This window comes from Scomber japonicus, chromosome 8, assembly GCF_027409825.1.
Source record: "Scomber japonicus isolate fScoJap1 chromosome 8, fScoJap1.pri, whole genome shotgun sequence".
In the NCBI taxonomy this organism is placed as follows: domain Eukaryota; kingdom Metazoa; phylum Chordata; class Actinopteri; order Scombriformes; family Scombridae; genus Scomber; species Scomber japonicus.
The window spans coordinates 2,947,002-2,954,197 of NC_070585.1; positions in this window are offsets into that span (position 1 = coordinate 2,947,002).

Genomic DNA, 7,196 nt, shown 5'->3' on the forward strand with positions numbered 1-7,196 from the left:
AGTGCCTCATGCTACAATCCTCGCCAAAAAAACTGAGCACTCCCCTTAGAATTCACACTGCTGATATATGATGTGACTAAACTCAAAGGCTCGCTTACATTCTTTGAATTAATTTAGCTAACGTTAGCGTACTACATAGCCTACATTGTCCTATGAGTTGCTAGTGCTAGACGAAAATTAGCAATGCCACGAAACCATAGATAGTAAAAGAAAGCACGAAACATGAGGCCAATTCCCTAATTATTAGTGAAATTTGCTAGTCATGAAAAAACTTTGTGTAGGCTACTTACCAAAACATGCTTCCGCAGATTGGATGTCGAGTTATTAAACGCTGCCAGTTGAGTCACCTTTGGAAGGCACATTTGGCACTGCATAACAAAACTATTGCCCCGTTTGGATGTAAAAGTAAAACATTCGTTCAAATGTGGCCAAGGGTTTTCGTCGGCAGCTTGAATTTCGACTGAAACACTCTCTGGGCCATCTTCGCTCGCCTGATCCACGTCCTCCATCTTCTCAATCTCCACCGGAAAGACTTGGCGCCCGATGCTGATCATTTAAGTGCTTTCAACGTCAACGTCAACATCAAAAAAAAGTTTTTTTTACTCAGTAACGGATGGGATTTGTAATGTAGCGAAATACAATACTTCACTCAAAACGTAATCAAGTAAATTTTAAATTACCAATTTTAAAAACTACTTAAAAAATACAAAATACACAAAATAACTACTCAATACAGTAACGTGAGTAAATGTATTTCACTACTTTCCACCTCTGCAAATGCTTGATCATGGGGGAATGTTGTGTCTCTGAAAGTTAAAGAGTACAGTCCTGTGCTATATGAGAAGTGCCCTGAAACAACTTCTGTTGTGATTTGGCACTACATAAATAAAATTGACTGCACTTGACTTACAGGAACAAGGGAAGTGTAAAATCCTGTCCCGTTTCCTACCTACTTCCTACTTTTTTAACCTGTACTCTTTAACCTCCTAAGATCCCAGCTTTTGTTTGGTATGCATTTTTAATTTCTCCTAGATATTTGGGATAAGCAGGCCCTGATAAGTACGAAAATTAAGCATCATGTTTGAACAGGAAGTAGTTTTTGAAAAAAATGATGTGCTCACCATTGTATTCACTGAACGATAATGAAGTCCCATCAGGAAGTCCTTCAATGAGTATTTCCTGATTAGCAGTGTCGCAGCCTGTTGCTATTGCTAAAATGAGTCAAATTTGTATCAAACTACACACATTATTAAGCATAAATAAACAAGTTTCAACCTTAAAATGTTATATGGTTTTGTAATTGATCCACTTTTGTCTGGGGATTGGATGTTGATTTGACCAAGATGCTGCCATCTGGCTTTTACACTGATTGATGTATGGTGCTTTTGCTACCACTAGGTGGCACAAAAAAATGTGTGTACAAACTAGGACAACAGGTCAAATTTAAGCAGAATGAAATAAAGGGTCCAGTAAACCCAAAATGTAATCCCATATATGAGGACGCAGGGTTGCAGGAGGTTAAGATACTCCTGATGATGACATCTATCTATTAACCTGTGACTGTCTTCCCTGATACAAATCCAGCCATCACAAATGAATGTCTGAAACTTAACAGAAGCATCTAATTGACAGTCCATTTCATGAACTCACATTCAACTGTCCTTCTGTCATCTGATCAGGAGGTGACAAGCCCATGGTGTTGGACATTTGTGTCCTTCCAAACAAGTGTCAGTGAGAATGTGCCACTCAATACAAAAGTTGCATTTTTGGGCTTACTGTGTCAGTTGAAGGTGCGCCCAGTTGAATTGGGATGGAAATGTATGCAGCACACTGAGCTGGGAATACATCCATATCTACTGAGGCTTCCTCTTCCTGCCCAGGTGGTTCCACACAGCTCTCTGACAGCAACAGGCAATTATACACATGCCAAACAGCTGCAAACAGTCTGAGAAATGTATCCAGGGAAATCTGTAGTTTGTTAGTTTGTGTTTAAAAGTCAAAACAGCAAATTTTGAGGACTCTCTAAATTCAGCATATACCAGAGGATTTGAATTATTATATTTTTGTTTAAGCATGGAGTCTCCTTTTCTTCTATGTGGTTGTAAGGCAGGGCATTTTTCTTCCATTTTTGATTTCAGCATTTCGTATTCAGAGAAGTGTATTTTGTGTTGTGGTACATTATGGTGGGTTTTATTGTGCCAGCCATTGCTGCTGAACTGGCACTGAAATGGAAGAGATTCTCAGTGAAACATGCAAGGCCAGGCATTATGCATTTTGATCTAAGATTGTGAATAAAAACATCCCAACCAAATGTTCCCTTTTAGGCCAAATAGCAGAATTAGGACAGATCAATGGAGGCTACAAATTATATTATGCTGATTTCAATCTTTTTTCCTTTTTTCTTCTATCAGTATGACTGATTTCACATCTGTAAGACAGATATGAGGAAGTCAAACTCCAATTGATGTGACTTTGTCAAATTACATTGAGTAATTCAAGATTCAGTATTGATGCTGATCTACAGTCTCATTTTATCACACTGACTGCAGCTCAGCATCACTTTATCAACTAACAACTGTTGTTGTTAGTGTTCTTATGGCAATATTCCATTTAAAAACAATGAATACAAATGCTGACTATTATTTTGTCCTTTTCAAAGTCAGCTTGAAAGTGCAGTAACACTACATACAGTGCATGTGCAATCATGTGCACTATTTTACATTTGAACAGACATGCTAGCAGCTCACATTTTGAGGTTTTGCAGATTTAATGTTTATCACGTTCACCATCAAAACATCTCTACAATACATAAGCATAAGCAGATCAAACTATTTGGTTAGGAATCCTTCTCATTGGTTATTAAAAAAATGTGACTAACACATGCACTGGGTGGAACATTTCACTGACCTTATATGACCTGGCAGATTTATCAGCTCTAAACCAGAACCAGATTTTCTTCCAGTCCACCTATTCAGCCTGTCCTCACAAGAAAAATGACAGGATAAGTACAAAAATGAGGGCAGACGAAAAGGAGTTATAGTTCATTTATGCCATTTAGCTGTTGTAATTGTGATGTGGGGAAGTGACACTGTTAAGATGATGTGAATATAACATGATCTACTAGGAAAAGGTGTGGAGGGATGGCTGGATAGTTAGATGGCAAAAAGTAGCTGTTGGATTTCATTTTTTTGGGTGTCCAAACCATGAAATTTGACCTGTGTCTACTGACATGACTTTTAGTTAAATGAATAATAGTTTTAATAAGATAGTAGTTATGAGGATTTCTATTTATAATATAGCAGTGAAGACTGATGGCTCTAATGGTTCTACAATAAACCCCACACTTCCATAAAGTTATAAAATACATTCCCATCATTATGTCTATGTTATATTTTCATGTCTTAGGTCAAATAGGACATGATATTGTGTGATAGTAGATGTTTAGTGGTGTAAAAGCTAAAAAATACACTCTCTCTGCTCTCTGAAACATGAATCAAGGTTTAATCACATTTATTGATCAGTCAGATCAACTATTGATGCTTTTTAAACACATCTGTGCTTCAACATTTGGTATAGACACTTTTTATGAGGAGATCCTAGACTCGGTCAAACTTGACCCAGAAAAAACTGTGAGTGTGTAGAATATGAACAGTATGTATGGGTTAAAGGATGCTACAGAGTTGGCATGGAGTTCAAAAGCTGCAAGTATTATGAGTATCTCTCAACAGTAGATTGGGTGTTAAAAGAATGTAGCTAAATAAAAAAGCTCAACAGCTCCAGATGATGTCCTAATACACTTCAGGCCAGAGGCCTTGGCAATTACTGAAACTAGAAGAGAAAGAATGAAAACAAAGAAGAAAGCACAACAGAGAATGATAAGTGACTGCGGTCGCTCTGCCACTTATGAGATGTAGAAGAAAATTAGATTTGCAGTTTCCCCTTGAATGCTGTTGGTAGACTCGGAGCCGTGGGCTTAATAAATGACCTTGGTGTTAATGCATCTGTGACTCTCTTCCACTCCGTCACATCCTCAGAGTATTGACTTTTTCCTTCACTGTGTTTATTTGAATTTCTCATTATCTTGATATTTTCAGAGAGGCTCGTCTTGGCTTATTGAAATCCCTTGCTTCTGTGACTCGTGGAGTCATGCTCGGAATGAGGAGAAATCTTGTGTGAGGAGAGGAAAATGCTGTCATACGCCCCAGGACCTCAGCAGCTCTGACAGTGAATTATAGTATTTAGCCTGGAAAAGCTTTTGTTGGTAATTTTGCACAGTATAATATGAAACATTCTATCATTGGGAGGAATGTCAATGTAAGATGGTGATTATATGTTTCCTAGTTTTTATTTGATCTCCAGTTTATATAGTGGCCCTTTCTAATTCATTGAAGTCTATAGAGAAGAGAGAGGACTGCTAGGTGTTACAGTTTTTACAAAAATGTCAATCAGAATGAGTTTTTTGTGTAGGCATGTGGCATTTGATAAACAACACAGGACTGCCCTCAGGACCAGCATGAGTCTAGGAGCTGAATAATCAGCTGTTATCGTAATCAATCATATGCTATATGCAAACTCTGGCCACAATCTTTAATGAAAACCGTTCTGCACATTTTCACACCATCTTTTCACAAAATATATGGTTAGTTTAAAAAATAAAATTAAAAAAATAAAATTAAAAAACAGGACTTTCATTTTAATATATTTAATCCATTTTTTTGTACGCTACACCAAACCATATGTAGTAGTAAGGACACGAACCCTGGTCTCTGGTATGATAGACTGGATTAATAATGCTCATCATCAGTTATTCATGAGAGGCATAGAGAGATCAAGAAAATAGACAGGATAACAAGGAGATATAGTGTAAGGTGAAGAGAAAGGTGGCCAAGGCTAAGGTGTATGGCGAGTTGTATGAGAGCTTGGACACTAAGGAAGGAGAAAGTGACTTGCACTGCTTGGCAAGATAGTCAGATCGAGCTGAGAAGAATGTGCGGCAGGTTAAGATGATGACAGATAGAGATAGAAATGCACTGACTAGTGAGGGGAGTGAAGGTGAGAAAATGGAAGGATCACTTTGAGGGGCTGATGAATGAAGACAATGAGAAAGATAGAAGGTTGGAGAATGTAGATTATGTGTGGATTAGTGAGAAGTTAAAGCGATGGTTCGGCGTAATTTCGACCTAGCGTCATATGCACCATGAGATCTATGTAATCAGCGCTTTTTTCAGCCATTTTTTTCATTTGGTCGCAAAACGAAGTGGAGTTAGAGCCAAATGGCTTAGTACAGGCGCTAACGGGACCACCAGTGTATCTGGTAAATGACCCCACTAATAATGCCTGGATTGTTATCAAGCTTCTACAGTAGTACAAATAGGGTCTTTACTCATAAGTCAATGCATTGAAAAGTTTGTAAGTACACCAGGAGTTTATTAAAATAAACACTTACCTGATGGCTTTTACTCTGCTGCTACTGCTAGAGCTGTAAACATTGTTGAAATATGGCACGATCTCGCACAGATCTCTAGATGTGCTGTGCGGGTGTCTCGCGAGACCACACAGTATTTCAGTGATCGGTGCATATGATGCTAGGTCGAAATTATGCCAAACCATTGCTTTAAGGTAGCTAGGTGTAGGACGAAGAGTGGAAGTGGTTGGTCTACATGTGTGAAGGCAAGGGGATGTTTAGTAAAGATGACAGTGGAGTTCTTAACTAGATTCTTTAACACAATCTTAGAAAGTGAGAACATGCCTGAGGAGAGGAGATGAAATGTGCTGGTCCTGATTTTCAAGGATAGGGGTAATCTACAGATCTGAAATAACTACAGAGGTATAAAGTTGATCAGCCACAACATGAAGCTAAGGGAAAGAGTAGTGGAAGCAAGGTTGAGCATTGATTAGATCTCATGTTTGCTTTGACAGTGTTGATGGAGCTGCATCGTGTCTTTGTGGATCGAGTGATGGATGGATTCAAGACGAGTATCTGGAATGATCTGTACCAACAAGAGTGAACAGGAAGGTTTATTTATTATTGGGAGGTAGTGAGACAGTTACCTCTCTGAATGTTATGTTATGCTGATGATATGAGTCCAAGATGCTAATATAGATGTTGGGAGTGATGTGGATAGACAGGATTAAGAATGAGTGTATTAGAGGAATAGCTCAGGTTGGACAGTTTGGATACAAAGCAAGAGAGGTGAGATTTAGATGGTTTGAACATGGGCAGAGAGGAGATGCTGGATACTGGGAGATGGAATTCTGAAGAAGGAGTTGCCAGGCAAGAGGAAAAGAGGAGAGTTATGGATATGGTTAGGGAAGCAATGAAAGTTGTTGTATCAACTGAGGAAGATGCAGAAGACTGGAAGAGATGGAAATGGATGATCCAATGTGGTGACCCCTAATGGGAATGATTGGAAGAAGAAGAAGAAGAAGAAGAAGAAGAAGAAGAAGAAGAAGAAGAAGAAGAAGAAGACTATACAGTATCCTGATCCGACAGACAATTTAGCAATTTCAGTGCCATTAGATGCCAAAAAATGAATTTGACCACATTGAATGGTCATTGAATGGTCAGCAGAATACATCTTCTAGTTGGGTCAGATGACTACTCTAGAATTGGTTTGTGATTGGACACAAACCGCTTCCTCTGAAGGATCCTTGAGCGATGTCACACCTTGCTACGTCCAGCTTCATACACATTCTGTGGGTGAAACTATAATAGCCCCTTTTTTTAAATTTGTGGCTGTCACTTTGTCCTGCTCACCACACATACATTACTCTCCTCTTTTTTAAAACCACCATTACATTACTGTCATGCATAAAGCCACAAGTGTACCCACTGGTCCCATTTGGGAAGACAAAGAACAGGGAGCAAGAGTGAGAGATATTAAATAAATAAAAGTAACAGCTTCAATTAAAGTGGGATCAGTAAAGCCAAGTCAGTCATCCTTCCACGGGATTAGCTGTACGCTCCTCTGTCACCGAGGACTTGCCATGCTGTCTCACTGTGATGGCTGATTTCTTTTTTTTTTCTGTTTCTCTCACTATATCAATACATCAATATATTACATCCTTGAGAGAGAAGGTGTTGGGCAGTATAAAAAAGTCTGTATTTTATTTTGTACATGCTATCTTAAATGTTTTGTGTAATTTGCATGTAACATTATTGCAAGAAGATGCATCCCATTCTATTTCTTGAGCAT